The 17,500-nt window shown below is 53.8% G+C and overlaps 20 non-coding genes and 5 pseudogenes across 20 annotated transcripts in view; all 25 read left to right on the top strand.

The window, feature by feature from the left end:
• Positions 1-22, top strand: part of LOC143135677 (U5 spliceosomal RNA) — a 114-nt gene extending 92 nt beyond the window's left edge. The window contains exon 1 of the small nuclear RNA XR_012989114.1: positions 1-22. This exon is cut by the window's left edge and continues 92 nt beyond it. This is a non-coding gene — a small nuclear RNA (U5 spliceosomal RNA).
• A 143-nt stretch (positions 23-165) lies between these two features.
• Positions 166-356, top strand: LOC143135576 (U2 spliceosomal RNA). The gene has a single exon (XR_012989045.1). It is a non-coding gene; the product is annotated as a U2 spliceosomal RNA (small nuclear RNA).
• A 404-nt stretch (positions 357-760) lies between these two features.
• LOC143135676 (U5 spliceosomal RNA) lies at positions 761-874 on the top strand. The gene has a single exon (XR_012989113.1). It is a non-coding gene; the product is annotated as a U5 spliceosomal RNA (small nuclear RNA).
• A 143-nt stretch (positions 875-1,017) lies between these two features.
• Positions 1,018-1,181, top strand: LOC143135581 (U2 spliceosomal RNA; annotated as a pseudogene).
• A 129-nt stretch (positions 1,182-1,310) lies between these two features.
• Positions 1,311-1,493, top strand: LOC143135502 (U2 spliceosomal RNA). Its single transcript, XR_012988996.1, has one exon. It is a non-coding gene; the product is annotated as a U2 spliceosomal RNA (small nuclear RNA).
• Positions 1,494-1,865: 372 nt separating this feature from the next.
• LOC143135675 (U5 spliceosomal RNA) lies at positions 1,866-1,979 on the top strand. Its single transcript, XR_012989112.1, has one exon. It is a non-coding gene; the product is annotated as a U5 spliceosomal RNA (small nuclear RNA).
• A 143-nt stretch (positions 1,980-2,122) lies between these two features.
• Positions 2,123-2,286, top strand: LOC143135580 (U2 spliceosomal RNA; annotated as a pseudogene).
• Positions 2,287-2,415: 129 nt separating this feature from the next.
• Positions 2,416-2,598, top strand: LOC143135501 (U2 spliceosomal RNA). The gene has a single exon (XR_012988995.1). It is a non-coding gene; the product is annotated as a U2 spliceosomal RNA (small nuclear RNA).
• Positions 2,599-2,970: 372 nt separating this feature from the next.
• Positions 2,971-3,084, top strand: LOC143135674 (U5 spliceosomal RNA). The gene has a single exon (XR_012989111.1). It is a non-coding gene; the product is annotated as a U5 spliceosomal RNA (small nuclear RNA).
• Positions 3,085-5,243: 2,159 nt separating this feature from the next.
• Positions 5,244-5,432, top strand: LOC143135553 (U2 spliceosomal RNA). The gene has a single exon (XR_012989040.1). It is a non-coding gene; the product is annotated as a U2 spliceosomal RNA (small nuclear RNA).
• Positions 5,433-5,796: 364 nt separating this feature from the next.
• LOC143135673 (U5 spliceosomal RNA) lies at positions 5,797-5,910 on the top strand. The gene has a single exon (XR_012989110.1). It is a non-coding gene; the product is annotated as a U5 spliceosomal RNA (small nuclear RNA).
• A 143-nt stretch (positions 5,911-6,053) lies between these two features.
• Positions 6,054-6,217, top strand: LOC143135579 (U2 spliceosomal RNA; annotated as a pseudogene).
• A 129-nt stretch (positions 6,218-6,346) lies between these two features.
• Positions 6,347-6,529, top strand: LOC143135533 (U2 spliceosomal RNA). The gene has a single exon (XR_012989024.1). It is a non-coding gene; the product is annotated as a U2 spliceosomal RNA (small nuclear RNA).
• Positions 6,530-6,896: 367 nt separating this feature from the next.
• LOC143135671 (U5 spliceosomal RNA) lies at positions 6,897-7,010 on the top strand. Its single transcript, XR_012989109.1, has one exon. It is a non-coding gene; the product is annotated as a U5 spliceosomal RNA (small nuclear RNA).
• Positions 7,011-9,169: 2,159 nt separating this feature from the next.
• On the top strand, positions 9,170-9,358 carry LOC143135552 (U2 spliceosomal RNA). Its single transcript, XR_012989039.1, has one exon. It is a non-coding gene; the product is annotated as a U2 spliceosomal RNA (small nuclear RNA).
• A 366-nt stretch (positions 9,359-9,724) lies between these two features.
• On the top strand, positions 9,725-9,838 carry LOC143135670 (U5 spliceosomal RNA). Its single transcript, XR_012989108.1, has one exon. It is a non-coding gene; the product is annotated as a U5 spliceosomal RNA (small nuclear RNA).
• A 143-nt stretch (positions 9,839-9,981) lies between these two features.
• On the top strand, positions 9,982-10,145 carry LOC143135578 (U2 spliceosomal RNA; annotated as a pseudogene).
• Positions 10,146-10,274: 129 nt separating this feature from the next.
• LOC143135532 (U2 spliceosomal RNA) lies at positions 10,275-10,457 on the top strand. Its single transcript, XR_012989023.1, has one exon. It is a non-coding gene; the product is annotated as a U2 spliceosomal RNA (small nuclear RNA).
• A 368-nt stretch (positions 10,458-10,825) lies between these two features.
• On the top strand, positions 10,826-10,939 carry LOC143135669 (U5 spliceosomal RNA). Its single transcript, XR_012989107.1, has one exon. It is a non-coding gene; the product is annotated as a U5 spliceosomal RNA (small nuclear RNA).
• A 2,159-nt stretch (positions 10,940-13,098) lies between these two features.
• LOC143135551 (U2 spliceosomal RNA) lies at positions 13,099-13,287 on the top strand. The gene has a single exon (XR_012989038.1). It is a non-coding gene; the product is annotated as a U2 spliceosomal RNA (small nuclear RNA).
• Positions 13,288-13,654: 367 nt separating this feature from the next.
• LOC143135668 (U5 spliceosomal RNA) lies at positions 13,655-13,768 on the top strand. The gene has a single exon (XR_012989106.1). It is a non-coding gene; the product is annotated as a U5 spliceosomal RNA (small nuclear RNA).
• A 143-nt stretch (positions 13,769-13,911) lies between these two features.
• On the top strand, positions 13,912-14,075 carry LOC143135577 (U2 spliceosomal RNA; annotated as a pseudogene).
• Positions 14,076-14,204: 129 nt separating this feature from the next.
• On the top strand, positions 14,205-14,387 carry LOC143135531 (U2 spliceosomal RNA). The gene has a single exon (XR_012989022.1). It is a non-coding gene; the product is annotated as a U2 spliceosomal RNA (small nuclear RNA).
• A 368-nt stretch (positions 14,388-14,755) lies between these two features.
• Positions 14,756-14,869, top strand: LOC143135667 (U5 spliceosomal RNA). The gene has a single exon (XR_012989105.1). It is a non-coding gene; the product is annotated as a U5 spliceosomal RNA (small nuclear RNA).
• Positions 14,870-17,028: 2,159 nt separating this feature from the next.
• LOC143135548 (U2 spliceosomal RNA) lies at positions 17,029-17,215 on the top strand. Its single transcript, XR_012989036.1, has one exon. It is a non-coding gene; the product is annotated as a U2 spliceosomal RNA (small nuclear RNA).
• Positions 17,216-17,500: the final 285 nt, after the last annotated feature.

Here is a 17,500-nt window from a genome sequence, read left to right as displayed (position 1 = left end):
GAAGCTCTGCTTCGGCGGAGCTGCACCTGCCTGTCCAAAGTCAAGCGTCGTGGTGTTTTGTTTAGCGGCGGCGGTCGGCTTTTGCTGGCCCCGCCTCCCCCCGTAACCATGTGAGCGCGGGGGGCGTCGCTAGAGGGGCCGCCGGACCCCGTGCAGTTGTGGGGTATCGCTTCTCGGCCTTTTGGCTAAGATCAAGTGTAGTATCTGTTCTTATCAGTTTAATATCTGATACGTCCTCTACCCGAGGACCATATATTAATCTGATTTTTGGAACAGGGAGACGGAAGAGGGGCTTGCTCCGTCCGCTCCACGCATCGACCCGGTATTGCAGTGACTCCGGGAACGGTGCACATCCCTTTGACTGTGGAAGTAAAGAACCGACCCAGTGGAACTGACTGACTCTGATGAAATCCTCCTCGACAGACAGACAGAGAGACAGACAGACAGAGAGACAGAGAGACAGAGAGACAGAGAGACAGACAGACAGACAGACAGACAGACAGACAGACAGACAGACAGACAGACAGACACAGCAGGAGTCCTCGCCAGGTCTTTTGGCCAACCGCGCCACCTCCCTTTTCGGCCCCTTTTGGGTTTTCCCGCCCTTTTACTCTTTTTTTTTTTTTTTTTTTTTTTTTTTTAATTTAAAGGGGATGTTGATACTGCCGTCTTGTTGCCACTGGGCAACGCCTTGGAGTCACCCTCATGTCCACGACCGGCGCCGTTCGTGCTCTCCGACCAGCGTGCCCTGTGGCAGCCATCGCTCGGGTTTCTCTTCATCTCGTACAAATCTTTCGCCTTTTACTAAAGATTTCCGTGGAGGGGAACTGCCCCGAGTTTACGGTATTTTTGGAAGCTCTGCTTCGGCGGAGCTGCACCTGCCTGTCCAAAGTCAAGCGTCGTGGTGTTTTGTTTAGCGGCGGCGGTCGGCTTTTGCTGGCCCCGCCTCCCCCCGTAACCATGTGAGCGCGGGGGGCGTCGCTAGAGGGGCCGCCGGACCCCGTGCAGTTGTGGGGTATCGCTTCTCGGCCTTTTGGCTAAGATCAAGTGTAGCAGCCGGTTCCGAGCGATCGACCGGATTGCAATGTGCTACGCTTCCCATGTTTAAATGGGGTGGGGCTTGTCCCTGCACCCGGCGCCCTCCTCGGTATTGCAGTGCCGCCAGGGAGGGTGCCAAATCTGTGTTGTTTGTCTTTACTTTTGTTAATCCCCCTAGAGTCTGTGGACCGTGCCATTGTGGCATTGAACCACCGTCCGCCAGGGGGGCACATTCCTCCCCCGTACCTTCCCTTTCCCCTCCACTTCCCCTTTTCCCCTCTCCCGAACGAATAGAAAAAAAATCTGTTCTTATCAGTTTAATATCTGATACGTCCTCTACCCGAGGACCATATATTAATCTGATTTTTGGAACAGGGAGACGGAAGTGGGGCTTGCTCCGTCCGCTCCACGCATCGACCCGGTATTGCAGCGACTCCGGGAACGGTGCAAATCCCTTTGACTGTGGAAGTAAAGAACCGACCCAGTGGAACTGACTGACTCTGATGAAATCCTCCTCGACAGACAGACAGAGAGACAGACAGACAGACAGACAGACAGACAGACAGACAGACAGACAGACAGACAGACAGACAGACACAGCAGGAGTCCTCGCCAGGTCTTTTGGCCAACCGCGCCACCTCCCTTTTCGGCCCCTTTTGGGTTTTCCCGCCCTTTTACTCTTTTTTTTTTTTTTTTTTTTTTTTTTTTAATTTAAAGGGGATGTTGATACTGCCGTCTTGTTGCCACTGGGCAACGCCTTGGAGTCACCCTCATGTCCACGACCGGCGCCGTTCGTGCTCTCCGACCAGCGTGCCCTGTGGCAGCCATCGCTCGGGTTTCTCTTCATCTCGTACAAATCTTTCGCCTTTTACTAAAGATTTCCGTGGAGGGGAACTGCCCCGAGTTTACGGTATTTTTGGAAGCTCTGCTTCGGCGGAGCTGCACCTGCCTGTCCAAAGTCAAGCGTCGTGGTGTTTTGTTTAGCGGCGGCGGTCGGCTTTTGCTGGCCCCGCCTCCCCCCGTAACCATGTGAGCGCGGGGGGCGTCGCTAGAGGGGCCGCCGGACCCCGTGCAGTTGTGGGGTATCGCTTCTCGGCCTTTTGGCTAAGATCAAGTGTAGCAGCCGGTTCCGAGCGATCGACCGGATTGCAATGTGCTACGCTTCCCATGTTTAAATGGGGTGGGGCTTGTCCCTGCACCCGGCGCCCTCCTCGGTATTGCAGTGCCGCCAGGGAGGGTGCCAAATCTGTGTTGTTTGTCTTTACTTTTGTTAATCCCCCTAGAGTCTGTGGACCGTGCCATTGTGGCATTGAACCACCGTCCGCCAGGGGGGCACATTCCTCCCCCGTACCTTCCCTTTCCCCTCCACTTCCCCTTTTCCCCTCTCCCGAACGAATAGAAAAAAAATCTGTTCTTATCAGTTTAATATCTGATACGTCCTCTACCCGAGGACCATATATTAATCTGATTTTTGGAACAGGGAGACGGAAGTGGGGCTTGCTCCGTCCGCTCCACGCATCGACCCGGTATTGCAGCGACTCCGGGAACGGTGCAAATCCCTTTGACTGTGGAAGTAAAGAACCGACCCAGTGGAACTGACTGACTCTGATGAAATCCTCCTCGACAGACAGACAGAGAGACAGACAGACAGACAGACAGACAGACAGACAGACAGACAGACAGACAGACAGACAGACAGACACAGCAGGAGTCCTCGCCAGGTCTTTTGGCCAACCGCGCCACCTCCCTTTTCGGCCCCTTTTGGGTTTTCCCGCCCTTTTACTCTTTTTTTTTTTTTTTTTTTTTTTTTTTTAATTTAAAGGGGATGTTGATACTGCCGTCTTGTTGCCACTGGGCAACGCCTTGGAGTCACCCTCATGTCCACGACCGGCGCCGTTCGTGCTCTCCGACCAGCGTGCCCTGTGGCAGCCATCGCTCGGGTTTCTCTTCATCTCGTACAAATCTTTCGCCTTTTACTAAAGATTTCCGTGGAGGGGAACTGCCCCGAGTTTACGGTATTTTTGGAAGCTCTGCTTCGGCGGAGCTGCACCTGCCTGTCCAAAGTCAAGCGTCGTGGTGTTTTGTTTAGCGGCGGCGGTCGGCTTTTGCTGGCCCCGCCTCCCCCCGTAACCATGTGAGCGCGGGGGGCGTCGCTAGAGGGGCCGCCGGACCCCGTGCAGTTGTGGGGTATCGCTTCTCGGCCTTTTGGCTAAGATCAAGTGTACGCGCACGCGACGGGAAGGCGATGGGGACTCTGGGTCCATTGAGATTGAGGAATACGGTTCGTTTCGTGATTCCGGAAAGGAGAAGGAAGGACGTGAAGAGGGAGTTTTTCTCGGACAAGGTGTTGCTGGAATGCTTGGACTTGGGAATTCAGGAGGTGCTGTGTCTGCAGGAGTATCGGCCACAAGGTACTTTTGATGTTACTTTTCGTACTGAACTGTTTTTTGAGCTTGCTAAGAAGAGGATTTGGGAGAAGAGGAATGCTGTGCTTTTGAAGGACTTTTGTTTGAAGGATATCACTTGTGCTACTTCGGAGACCCATGTGTTTGTGCATATGTTTAATCCCTTTGTTCTGGAGGAAGACATTATTTCTTTTTTGAAGAGGTACTGTGTGGATGTGCGGGAGGGTGCTAAAGTGACTGATTCCAGGGGGTTTTGGACGGGGAGAAGGCGTTTTAAAGTGCGTTTTAAGGTGGACGCTTCTCCTCCCCAGTCCTTCGCTTTGGGGCCAGACAGGGGTTACTTGTTTGTCCCTGGGAGGCCTGGGGGTTGCTGGAAGTGTGGGGAATGTGGGCATGTTAGAGAGGACTGTAAAGTAACCAGGTGCCGCCATTGCGGCTCTACGGAGCACATGGCGGCGAAATGTTTGGCTCCGAAGACCTGCAGTCTTTGTGGGTCTTCGGAGCACCTGTTTAGAGTCTGCCCAGGTCGGAAGAGTGCTGCTGTTGGTCGTGAAGAGTCTGAGGGTCGAGGACCGACGGACGTACGGTCGGCTGCTGGAGAGGAGTCCCCTATACCCCCCGGGAAGGCTCCTTCGAGGCCTGCTGATCCTGTGACTGTCGGTGGCCATGTGGTCGCTAAGATGGCGGCTAACGACGAGCAGGTGGTGAGCCATGAGGTAGCGAAGATGGTGGCTAGCAGCGAGCAGGTGGTGAGTGCACGTGGAGCTGCTGCTGAGGGGCCCTCTGTTCCCACCCCGGAGGGTTCATCTCAGTCTGCAGCTCCCCAGGCTGTTCATGTTGTCAGTGTGCTTTCTCCTAGGCCTACAGCTGATTCCCCCCAGGCTGTGGCCGAGGACTTGTGTTCTGGTGTTCCTGTGGTTTCTCCTGGGCCTCTGGCTGATCCCCCCAAGGCTGTGGCTGAGGAGACGTGTTCCGGTGTTGCTGCGGATGAGTCGGCGGGAGAGGTTTCACCTGGGTCGTGGGCTGATTGCCCCTTCGATGAGGAGGTGGTGGTCACGGGAGTGGTGCCAGCTGCTGGGAAGCGCCCCCTGGAGGACAGCGGGTCGGAGGAGACTCCGGTGCGCCGCCTCAGGTCGTGCTCGACGGTGCAGGTGTTTGGCCAGGTCACCCCCCTGGAGGAAGAGGATGGCGATGACGACAGCGATGAGGAGATCGAGGTCGATGACAGCGGACCCGGTGATGAGTTGGTGGTCGGCTCGGATTTGCTTCTGGGCTGGGACGAGAAGAATTTGAAGCAGCTGACTGGCATGGTGGAGTCGAGTGGAAGTGACTGATGTGTGTTTGCAAGGTCGACTGCGATGATATGGAGGCCGTGGGCGCCAAGGCCAGTTGCGTCGTGGTGGCTGGAGGCGGGGCCTCCCCGGTTTTCCTGCTGGGGTGCAATGAGGACAATTTGAAGGCTTCTACTGGTATGGTGGAGCCTGGAAATGAGGACTCTTTGCTGTGATGTGTGTTTGGTGATGGGTATGTTCTTGTTGATAGTTTTGTGAATGGGCTGATTAAAGTCAAGTGACGTGTTATGGCCCTAGTACGCATGATTGTTTGATGATGGCTGTGCATTTTTTTGTTGGGGTTTTTGTGGCTTTGGTTGCCTGTACTGCTGGCTGTATGGTTTTGTTGGATGTGTATGGTTTAGGTATGGTATAATTTTCTTTTGACGTCCGGTGGGCGTGTTTTTCTTTACTGGTGTTTTTGGTCGTCCAGGGGGACGTTTGTATGGTTTGACTCACGTCATGCAATAAATCATTAAAAAAAAAAAAAAAAAAAAAAAAAAAATCTGTTCTTATCAGTTTAATATCTGATACGTCCTCTACCCGAGGACCATATATTAATCTGATTTTTGGAACAGGGAGACGGAAGTGGGGCTTGCTCCGTCCGCTCCACGCATCGACCCGGTATTGCAGCGACTCCGGGAACGGTGCAAATCCCTTTGACTGTGGAAGTAAAGAACCGACCCAGTGGAACTGACAGACTCTGATGAAATCCTCCTCGACAGACAGACAGACAGACAGACAGACAGACAGACAGACAGACAGACAGACAGACAGACAGACAGACACAGCAGGAGTCCTCGCCAGGTCTTTTGGCCAACCGCGCCACCTCCCTTTTCGGCCCCTTTTGGGTTTTCCCGCCCTTTTACTCTTTTTTTTTTTTTTTTTTTTTTTTTTTTTTTTAATTTAAAGGGGATGTTGATACTGCCGTCTTGTTGCCACTGGGCAACGCCTTGGAGTCACCCTCATGTCCACGACCGGCGCCGTTCGTGCTCTCCGACCAGCGTGCCCTGTGGCAGCCATCGCTCGGGTTTCTCTTCATCTCGTACAAATCTTTCGCCTTTTACTAAAGATTTCCGTGGAGGGGAACTGCCCCGAGTTTACGGTATTTTTGGAAGCTCTGCTTCGGCGGAGCTGCACCTGCCTGTCCAAAGTCAAGCGTCGTGGTGTTTTGTTTAGCGGCGGCGGTCGGCTTTTGCTGGCCCCGCCTCCCCCCGTAACCATGTGAGCGCGGGGGGCGTCGCTAGAGGGGCCGCCGGACCCCGTGCAGTTGTGGGGTATCGCTTCTCGGCCTTTTGGCTAAGATCAAGTGTAGCAGCCGGTTCCGAGCGATCGACCGGATTGCAATGTGCTACGCTTCCCATGTTTAAATGGGGTGGGGCTTGTCCCTGCACCCGGCGCCCTCCTCGGTATTGCAGTGCCGCCAGGGAGGGTGCCAAATCTGTGTTGTTTGTCTTTACTTTTGTTAATCCCCCTAGAGTCTGTGGACCGTGCCATTGTGGCATTGAACCACCGTCCGCCAGGGGGGCACATTCCTCCCCCGTACCTTCCCTTTCCCCTCCACTTCCCCTTTTCCCCTCTCCCGAACGAATAGAAAAAAAATCTGTTCTTATCAGTTTAATATCTGATACGTCCTCTACCCGAGGACCATATATTAATCTGATTTTTGGAACAGGGAGACGGAAGTGGGGCTTGCTCCGTCCGTTCCACGCATCGACCCGGTATTGCAGCGACTCCGGGAACGGTGCAAATCCCTTTGACTGTGGAAGTAAAGAACCGACCCAGTGGAACTGACTGACTCTGATGAAATCCTCCTCGACAGACAGACAGAGAGACAGACAGACAGACAGACAGACAGACAGACAGACAGACAGACAGACAGACAGACAGACACAGCAGGAGTCCTCGCCAGGTCTTTTGGCCAACCGCGCCACCTCCCTTTTCGGCCCCTTTTGGGTTTTCCCGCCCTTTTACTCTTTTTTTTTTTTTTTTTTTTTTTTTTTAATTTAAAGGGGATGTTGATACTGCCGTCTTGTTGCCACTGGGCAACGCCTTGGAGTCACCCTCATGTCCACGACCGGCGCCGTTCGTGCTCTCCGACCAGCGTGCCCTGTGGCAGCCATCGCTCGGGTTTCTCTTCATCTCGTACAAATCTTTCGCCTTTTACTAAAGATTTCCGTGGAGGGGAACTGCCCCGAGTTTACGGTATTTTTGGAAGCTCTGCTTCGGCGGAGCTGCACCTGCCTGTCCAAAGTCAAGCGTCGTGGTGTTTTGTTTAGCGGCGGCGGTCGGCTTTTGCTGGCCCCGCCTCCCCCCGTAACCATGTGAGCGCGGGGGGCGTCGCTAGAGGGGCCGCCGGACCCCGTGCAGTTGTGGGGTATCGCTTCTCGGCCTTTTGGCTAAGATCAAGTGTACGCGCACGCGACGGGAAGGCGATGGGGACTCTGGGTCCATTGAGATTGAGGAATACGGTTCGTTTCGTGATTCCGGAAAGGAGAAGGAAGGACGTGAAGAGGGAGTTTTTCTCGGACAAGGTGTTGCTGGAATGCTTGGACTTGGGAATTCAGGAGGTGCTGTGTCTGCAGGAGTATCGGCCACAAGGTACTTTTGATGTTACTTTTCGTACTGAACTGTTTTTTGAGCTTGCTAAGAAGAGGATTTGGGAGAAGAGGAATGCTGTGCTTTTGAAGGACTTTTGTTTGAAGGATATCACTTGTGCTACTTCGGAGACCCATGTGTTTGTGCATATGTTTAATCCCTTTGTTCTGGAGGAAGACATTATTTCTTTTTTGAAGAGGTACTGTGTGGATGTGCGGGAGGGTGCTAAAGTGACTGATTCCAGGGGGTTTTGGACGGGGAGAAGGCGTTTTAAAGTGCGTTTTAAGGTGGACGCTTCTCCTCCCCAGTCCTTCGCTTTGGGGCCAGACAGGGGTTACTTGTTTGTCCCTGGGAGGCCTGGGGGTTGCTGGAAGTGTGGGGAATGTGGGCATGTTAGAGAGGACTGTAAAGTAACCAGGTGCCGCCATTGCGGCTCTACGGAGCACATGGCGGCGAAATGTTTGGCTCCGAAGACCTGCAGTCTTTGTGGGTCTTCGGAGCACCTGTTTAGAGTCTGCCCAGGTCGGAAGAGTGCTGCTGTTGGTCGTGAAGAGTCTGAGGGTCGAGGACCGACGGACGTACGGTCGGCTGCTGGAGAGGAGTCCCCTATACCCCCCGGGAAGGCTCCTTCGAGGCCTGCTGATCCTGTGACTGTCGGTGGCCATGTGGTCGCTAAGATGGCGGCTAACGACGAGCAGGTGGTGAGCCATGAGGTAGCGAAGATGGTGGCTAGCAGCGAGCAGGTGGTGAGTGCACGTGGAGCTGCTGCTGAGGGGCCCTCTGTTCCCACCCCGGAGGGTTCATCTCAGTCTGCAGCTCCCCAGGCTGTTCATGTTGTCAGTGTGCTTTCTCCTAGGCCTACAGCTGATTCCCCCCAGGCTGTGGCCGAGGACTTGTGTTCTGGTGTTCCTGTGGTTTCTCCTGGGCCTCTGGCTGATCCCCCCAAGGCTGTGGCTGAGGAGACGTGTTCCGGTGTTGCTGCGGATGAGTCGGCGGGAGAGGTTTCACCTGGGTCGTGGGCTGATTGCCCCTTCGATGAGGAGGTGGTGGTCACGGGAGTGGTGCCAGCTGCTGGGAAGCGCCCCCTGGAGGACAGCGGGTCGGAGGAGACTCCGGTGCGCCGCCTCAGGTCGTGCTCGACGGTGCAGGTGTTTGGCCAGGTCACCCCCCTGGAGGAAGAGGATGGCGATGACGACAGCGATGAGGAGATCGAGGTCGATGACAGCGGACCCGGTGATGAGTTGGTGGTCGGCTCGGATTTGCTTCTGGGCTGGGACGAGAAGAATTTGAAGCAGCTGACTGGCATGGTGGAGTCGAGTGGAAGTGACTGATGTGTGTTTGCAAGGTCGACTGCGATGATATGGAGGCCGTGGGCGCCAAGGCCAGTTGCGTCGTGGTGGCTGGAGGCGGGGCCTCCCCGGTTTTCCTGCTGGGGTGCAATGAGGACAATTTGAAGGCTTCTACTGGTATGGTGGAGCCTGGAAATGAGGACTCTTTGCTGTGATGTGTGTTTGGTGATGGGTATGTTCTTGTTGATAGTTTTGTGAATGGGCTGATTAAAGTCAAGTGACGTGTTATGGCCCTAGTACGCATGATTGTTTGATGATGGCTGTGCATTTTTTTGTTGGGGTTTTTGTGGCTTTGGTTGCCTGTACTGCTGGCTGTATGGTTTTGTTGGATGTGTATGGTTTAGGTATGGTATAATTTTCTTTTGACGTCCGGTGGGCGTGTTTTTCTTTACTGGTGTTTTTGGTCGTCCAGGGGGACGTTTGTATGGTTTGACTCACGTCATGCAATAAATCATTAAAAAAAAAAAAAAAAAAAAAAAAAAAATCTGTTCTTATCAGTTTAATATCTGATACGTCCTCTACCCGAGGACCATATATTAATCTGATTTTTGGAACAGGGAGACGGAAGTGGGGCTTGCTCCGTCCGCTCCACGCATCGACCCGGTATTGCAGCGACTCCGGGAACGGTGCAAATCCCTTTGACTGTGGAAGTAAAGAACCGACCCAGTGGAACTGACTGACTCTGATGAAATCCTCCTCGACAGACAGACAGACAGACAGACAGACAGACAGACAGACAGACAGACAGACAGACAGACAGACAGACAGACACAGCAGGAGTCCTCGCCAGGTCTTTTGGCCAACCGCGCCACCTCCCTTTTCGGCCCCTTTTGGGTTTTCCCGCCCTTTTACTCTTTTTTTTTTTTTTTTTTTTTTTTTTTTTTAATTTAAAGGGGATGTTGATACTGCCGTCTTGTTGCCACTGGGCAACGCCTTGGAGTCACCCTCATGTCCACGACCGGCGCCGTTCGTGCTCTCCGACCAGCGTGCCCTGTGGCAGCCATCGCTCGGGTTTCTCTTCATCTCGTACAAATCTTTCGCCTTTTACTAAAGATTTCCGTGGAGGGGAACTGCCCCGAGTTTACGGTATTTTTGGAAGCTCTGCTTCGGCGGAGCTGCACCTGCCTGTCCAAAGTCAAGCGTCGTGGTGTTTTGTTTAGCGGCGGCGGTCGGCTTTTGCTGGCCCCGCCTCCCCCCGTAACCATGTGAGCGCGGGGGGCGTCGCTAGAGGGGCCGCCGGACCCCGTGCAGTTGTGGGGTATCGCTTCTCGGCCTTTTGGCTAAGATCAAGTGTAGCAGCCGGTTCCGAGCGATCGACCGGATTGCAATGTGCTACGCTTCCCATGTTTAAATGGGGTGGGGCTTGTCCCTGCACCCGGCGCCCTCCTCGGTATTGCAGTGCCGCCAGGGAGGGTGCCAAATCTGTGTTGTTTGTCTTTACTTTTGTTAATCCCCCTAGAGTCTGTGGACCGTGCCATTGTGGCATTGAACCACCGTCCGCCAGGGGGGCACATTCCTCCCCCGTACCTTCCCTTTCCCCTCCACTTCCCCTTTTCCCCTCTCCCGAACGAATAGAAAAAAAATCTGTTCTTATCAGTTTAATATCTGATACGTCCTCTACCCGAGGACCATATATTAATCTGATTTTTGGAACAGGGAGACGGAAGTGGGGCTTGCTCCGTCCGTTCCACGCATCGACCCGGTATTGCAGCGACTCCGGGAACGGTGCAAATCCCTTTGACTGTGGAAGTAAAGAACCGACCCAGTGGAACTGACTGACTCTGATGAAATCCTCCTCGACAGACAGACAGAGAGACAGACAGACAGACAGACAGACAGACAGACAGACAGACAGACAGACAGACAGACAGACACAGCAGGAGTCCTCGCCAGGTCTTTTGGCCAACCGCGCCACCTCCCTTTTCGGCCCCTTTTGGGTTTTCCCGCCCTTTTACTCTTTTTTTTTTTTTTTTTTTTTTTTTTTTAATTTAAAGGGGATGTTGATACTGCCGTCTTGTTGCCACTGGGCAACGCCTTGGAGTCACCCTCATGTCCACGACCGGCGCCGTTCGTGCTCTCCGACCAGCGTGCCCTGTGGCAGCCATCGCTCGGGTTTCTCTTCATCTCGTACAAATCTTTCGCCTTTTACTAAAGATTTCCGTGGAGGGGAACTGCCCCGAGTTTACGGTATTTTTGGAAGCTCTGCTTCGGCGGAGCTGCACCTGCCTGTCCAAAGTCAAGCGTCGTGGTGTTTTGTTTAGCGGCGGCGGTCGGCTTTTGCTGGCCCCGCCTCCCCCCGTAACCATGTGAGCGCGGGGGGCGTCGCTAGAGGGGCCGCCGGACCCCGTGCAGTTGTGGGGTATCGCTTCTCGGCCTTTTGGCTAAGATCAAGTGTACGCGCACGCGACGGGAAGGCGATGGGGACTCTGGGTCCATTGAGATTGAGGAATACGGTTCGTTTCGTGATTCCGGAAAGGAGAAGGAAGGACGTGAAGAGGGAGTTTTTCTCGGACAAGGTGTTGCTGGAATGCTTGGACTTGGGAATTCAGGAGGTGCTGTGTCTGCAGGAGTATCGGCCACAAGGTACTTTTGATGTTACTTTTCGTACTGAACTGTTTTTTGAGCTTGCTAAGAAGAGGATTTGGGAGAAGAGGAATGCTGTGCTTTTGAAGGACTTTTGTTTGAAGGATATCACTTGTGCTACTTCGGAGACCCATGTGTTTGTGCATATGTTTAATCCCTTTGTTCTGGAGGAAGACATTATTTCTTTTTTGAAGAGGTACTGTGTGGATGTGCGGGAGGGTGCTAAAGTGACTGATTCCAGGGGGTTTTGGACGGGGAGAAGGCGTTTTAAAGTGCGTTTTAAGGTGGACGCTTCTCCTCCCCAGTCCTTCGCTTTGGGGCCAGACAGGGGTTACTTGTTTGTCCCTGGGAGGCCTGGGGGTTGCTGGAAGTGTGGGGAATGTGGGCATGTTAGAGAGGACTGTAAAGTAACCAGGTGCCGCCATTGCGGCTCTACGGAGCACATGGCGGCGAAATGTTTGGCTCCGAAGACCTGCAGTCTTTGTGGGTCTTCGGAGCACCTGTTTAGAGTCTGCCCAGGTCGGAAGAGTGCTGCTGTTGGTCGTGAAGAGTCTGAGGGTCGAGGACCGACGGACGTACGGTCGGCTGCTGGAGAGGAGTCCCCTATACCCCCCGGGAAGGCTCCTTCGAGGCCTGCTGATCCTGTGACTGTCGGTGGCCATGTGGTCGCTAAGATGGCGGCTAACGACGAGCAGGTGGTGAGCCATGAGGTAGCGAAGATGGTGGCTAGCAGCGAGCAGGTGGTGAGTGCACGTGGAGCTGCTGCTGAGGGGCCCTCTGTTCCCACCCCGGAGGGTTCATCTCAGTCTGCAGCTCCCCAGGCTGTTCATGTTGTCAGTGTGCTTTCTCCTAGGCCTACAGCTGATTCCCCCCAGGCTGTGGCCGAGGACTTGTGTTCTGGTGTTCCTGTGGTTTCTCCTGGGCCTCTGGCTGATCCCCCCAAGGCTGTGGCTGAGGAGACGTGTTCCGGTGTTGCTGCGGATGAGTCGGCGGGAGAGGTTTCACCTGGGTCGTGGGCTGATTGCCCCTTCGATGAGGAGGTGGTGGTCACGGGAGTGGTGCCAGCTGCTGGGAAGCGCCCCCTGGAGGACAGCGGGTCGGAGGAGACTCCGGTGCGCCGCCTCAGGTCGTGCTCGACGGTGCAGGTGTTTGGCCAGGTCACCCCCCTGGAGGAAGAGGATGGCGATGACGACAGCGATGAGGAGATCGAGGTCGATGACAGCGGACCCGGTGATGAGTTGGTGGTCGGCTCGGATTTGCTTCTGGGCTGGGACGAGAAGAATTTGAAGCAGCTGACTGGCATGGTGGAGTCGAGTGGAAGTGACTGATGTGTGTTTGCAAGGTCGACTGCGATGATATGGAGGCCGTGGGCGCCAAGGCCAGTTGCGTCGTGGTGGCTGGAGGCGGGGCCTCCCCGGTTTTCCTGCTGGGGTGCAATGAGGACAATTTGAAGGCTTCTACTGGTATGGTGGAGCCTGGAAATGAGGACTCTTTGCTGTGATGTGTGTTTGGTGATGGGTATGTTCTTGTTGATAGTTTTGTGAATGGGCTGATTAAAGTCAAGTGACGTGTTATGGCCCTAGTACGCATGATTGTTTGATGATGGCTGTGCATTTTTTTGTTGGGGTTTTTGTGGCTTTGGTTGCCTGTACTGCTGGCTGTATGGTTTTGTTGGATGTGTATGGTTTAGGTATGGTATAATTTTCTTTTGACGTCCGGTGGGCGTGTTTTTCTTTACTGGTGTTTTTGGTCGTCCAGGGGGACGTTTGTATGGTTTGACTCACGTCATGCAATAAATCATTAAAAAAAAAAAAAAAAAAAAAAAAAAAATCTGTTCTTATCAGTTTAATATCTGATACGTCCTCTACCCGAGGACCATATATTAATCTGATTTTTGGAACAGGGAGACGGAAGTGGGGCTTGCTCCGTCCGCTCCACGCATCGACCCGGTATTGCAGCGACTCCGGGAACGGTGCAAATCCCTTTGACTGTGGAAGTAAAGAACCGACCCAGTGGAACTGACTGACTCTGATGAAATCCTCCTCGACAGACAGACAGACAGACAGACAGACAGACAGACAGACAGACAGACAGACAGACAGACAGACAGACAGACACAGCAGGAGTCCTCGCCAGGTCTTTTGGCCAACCGCGCCACCTCCCTTTTCGGCCCCTTTTGGGTTTTCCCGCCCTTTTACTCTTTTTTTTTTTTTTTTTTTTTTTTTTTTTTTAATTTAAAGGGGATGTTGATACTGCCGTCTTGTTGCCACTGGGCAACGCCTTGGAGTCACCCTCATGTCCACGACCGGCGCCGTTCGTGCTCTCCGACCAGCGTGCCCTGTGGCAGCCATCGCTCGGGTTTCTCTTCATCTCGTACAAATCTTTCGCCTTTTACTAAAGATTTCCGTGGAGGGGAACTGCCCCGAGTTTACGGTATTTTTGGAAGCTCTGCTTCGGCGGAGCTGCACCTGCCTGTCCAAAGTCAAGCGTCGTGGTGTTTTGTTTAGCGGCGGCGGTCGGCTTTTGCTGGCCCCGCCTCCCCCCGTAACCATGTGAGCGCGGGGGGCGTCGCTAGAGGGGCCGCCGGACCCCGTGCAGTTGTGGGGTATCGCTTCTCGGCCTTTTGGCTAAGATCAAGTGTAGCAGCCGGTTCCGAGCGATCGACCGGATTGCAATGTGCTACGCTTCCCATGTTTAAATGGGGTGGGGCTTGTCCCTGCACCCGGCGCCCTCCTCGGTATTGCAGTGCCGCCAGGGAGGGTGCCAAATCTGTGTTGTTTGTCTTTACTTTTGTTAATCCCCCTAGAGTCTGTGGACCGTGCCATTGTGGCATTGAACCACCGTCCGCCAGGGGGGCACATTCCTCCCCCGTACCTTCCCTTTCCCCTCCACTTCCCCTTTTCCCCTCTCCCGAACGAATAGAAAAAAAATCTGTTCTTATCAGTTTAATATCTGATACGTCCTCTACCCGAGGACCATATATTAATCTGATTTTTGGAACAGGGAGACGGAAGTGGGGCTTGCTCCGTCCGTTCCACGCATCGACCCGGTATTGCAGCGACTCCGGGAACGGTGCAAATCCCTTTGACTGTGGAAGTAAAGAACCGACCCAGTGGAACTGACTGACTCTGATGAAATCCTCCTCGACAGACAGACAGAGAGACAGACAGACAGACAGACAGACAGACAGACAGACAGACAGACAGACAGACAGACAGACACAGCAGGAGTCCTCGCCAGGTCTTTTGGCCAACCGCGCCACCTCCCTTTTCGGCCCCTTTTGGGTTTTCCCGCCCTTTTACTCTTTTTTTTTTTTTTTTTTTTTTTTTTTTAATTTAAAGGGGATGTTGATACTGCCGTCTTGTTGCCACTGGGCAACGCCTTGGAGTCACCCTCATGTCCACGACCGGCGCCGTTCGTGCTCTCCGACCAGCGTGCCCTGTGGCAGCCATCGCTCGGGTTTCTCTTCATCTCGTACAAATCTTTCGCCTTTTACTAAAGATTTCCGTGGAGGGGAACTGCCCCGAGTTTACGGTATTTTTGGAAGCTCTGCTTCGGCGGAGCTGCACCTGCCTGTCCAAAGTCAAGCGTCGTGGTGTTTTGTTTAGCGGCGGCGGTCGGCTTTTGCTGGCCCCGCCTCCCCCCGTAACCATGTGAGCGCGGGGGGCGTCGCTAGAGGGGCCGCCGGACCCCGTGCAGTTGTGGGGTATCGCTTCTCGGCCTTTTGGCTAAGATCAAGTGTACGCGCACGCGACGGGAAGGCGATGGGGACTCTGGGTCCATTGAGATTGAGGAATACGGTTCGTTTCGTGATTCCGGAAAGGAGAAGGAAGGACGTGAAGAGGGAGTTTTTCTCGGACAAGGTGTTGCTGGAATGCTTGGACTTGGGAATTCAGGAGGTGCTGTGTCTGCAGGAGTATCGGCCACAAGGTACTTTTGATGTTACTTTTCGTACTGAACTGTTTTTTGAGCTTGCTAAGAAGAGGATTTGGGAGAAGAGGAATGCTGTGCTTTTGAAGGACTTTTGTTTGAAGGATATCACTTGTGCTACTTCGGAGACCCATGTGTTTGTGCATATGTTTAATCCCTTTGTTCTGGAGGAAGACATTATTTCTTTTTTGAAGAGGTACTGTGTGGATGTGCGGGAGGGTGCTAAAGTGACTGATTCCAGGGGGTTTTGGACGGGGAGAAGGCGTTTTAAAGTGCGTTTTAAGGTGGACGCTTCTCCTCCCCAGTCCTTCGCTTTGGGGCCAGACAGGGGTTACTTGTTTGTCCCTGGGAGGCCTGGGGGTTGCTGGAAGTGTGGGGAATGTGGGCATGTTAGAGAGGACTGTAAAGTAACCAGGTGCCGCCATTGCGGCTCTACGGAGCACATGGCGGCGAAATGTTTGGCTCCGAAGACCTGCAGTCTTTGTGGGTCTTCGGAGCACCTGTTTAGAGTCTGCCCAGGTCGGAAGAGTGCTGCTGTTGGTCGTGAAGAGTCTGAGGGTCGAGGACCGACGGACGTACGGTCGGCTGCTGGAGAGGAGTCCCCTATACCCCCCGGGAAGGCTCCTTCGAGGCCTGCTGATCCTGTGACTGTCGGTGGCCATGTGGTCGCTAAGATGGCGGCTAACGACGAGCAGGTGGTGAGCCATGAGGTAGCGAAGATGGTGGCTAGCAGCGAGCAGGTGGTGAGTGCACGTGGAGCTGCTGCTGAGGGGCCCTCTGTTCCCACCCCGGAGGGTTCATCTCAGTCTGCAGCTCCCCAGGCTGTTCATGTTGTCAGTGTGCTTTCTCCTAGGCCTACAGCTGATTCCCCCCAGGCTGTGGCCGAGGACATGTGTTCTGGTGTTCCTGTGGTTTCTCCTGGGCCTCTGGCTGATCCCCCCAAGGCTGTGGCTGAGGAGACGTGTTCCGGTGTTGCTGCGGATGAGTCGGCGGGAGAGGTTTCACCTGGGTCGTGGGCTGATTGCCCCTTCGATGAGGAGGTGGTGGTCACGGGAGTGGTGCCAGCTGCTGGGAAGCGCCCCCTGGAGGACAGCGGGTCGGAGGAGACTCCGGTGCGCCGCCTCAGGTCGTGCTCGACGGTGCAGGTGTTTGGCCAGGTCACCCCCCTGGAGGAAGAGGATGGCGATGACGACAGCGATGAGGAGATCGAGGTCGATGACAGCGGACCCGGTGATGAGTTGGTGGTCGGCTCGGATTTGCTTCTGGGCTGGGACGAGAAGAATTTGAAGCAGCTGACTGGCATGGTGGAGTCAAGTGGAAGTGACTGATGTGTGTTTGCAAGGTCGACTGCGATGATATGGAGGCCGTGGGCGCCAAGGCCAGTTGCGTCGTGGTGGCTGGAGGCGGGGCCTCCCCGGTTTTCCTGCTGGGGTGCGATGAGGACAATTTGAAGGCTTCTACTGGTATGGTGGAGCCTAGAAATGAGGACTCTTTGCTGTGATGTGTGTTTGGTGATGGGTATGTTCTTGTTGATAGTTTTGTGAATGGGCTGATTAAAGTCAAGTGACGTGTTATGGCCCTAGTACGCATGATTGTTTGATGATGGCTGTGCATTTTTTTGTTGGGGTTTTTGTGGCTTTGGTTGCCTGTACTGCTGGCTGTATGGTTTTGTTGGATGTGTATGGTTTAGGTATGGTATAATTTTCTTTTGACGTCCGGTGGGCGTGTTTTTCTTTACTGGTGTTTTTGGTCGTCCAGGGGGACGTTTGTATGGTTTGACTCACGTCATGCAATAAATCATTAAAAAAAAAAAAAAAAAAAAAAAAAATCTGTTCTTATCAGTTTAATATCTGATACGTCCTCTACCCGAGGACCATATATTAATCTGATTTTTGGAACAGGGAGACGGAAGAGGGGCTTGCTCCGTCCGCTCCACGCATCGACCCGGTATTGCAGCGTCTCCGGGAACGGTGCACATCCCTTTGACTGTGGAAGTAAAGAACCGACCCAGTGGAACTGACTGACTCTGATGAAATCCTCCTCGACAGACAGACAGACAGACAGACAGACAGACAGACAGACAGACAGACAGACAGACAGACACACACACAGCAGGAGTCCTCGCCAGGTCTTTTGGCCAACCGCGCCACCTCCCTTTTCGGCCCCTTTTGGGTTTTCCCGCCCTTTTACTCTTTTTTTTTTTTTTTTTTTTTTTTAAATTTAAAGGGGATGTTGATACTGCCGTCTTGTTGCCACTGGGCAACGC

This window comes from Alosa pseudoharengus, unplaced genomic scaffold (genome assembly GCF_046254945.1).
Source record: "Alosa pseudoharengus isolate Yale_2024_CS ecotype anadromous, Long Island Sound unplaced genomic scaffold, YU_APseudo_1.1 YU_APseudo_1.1_scf_2, whole genome shotgun sequence".
NCBI lineage: Eukaryota > Metazoa > Chordata > Actinopteri > Clupeiformes > Clupeidae > Alosa > Alosa pseudoharengus.
The sequence above is the reverse complement of the archived record's forward strand: the minus strand, read 5'-3'. Positions and strand labels throughout refer to the sequence as shown.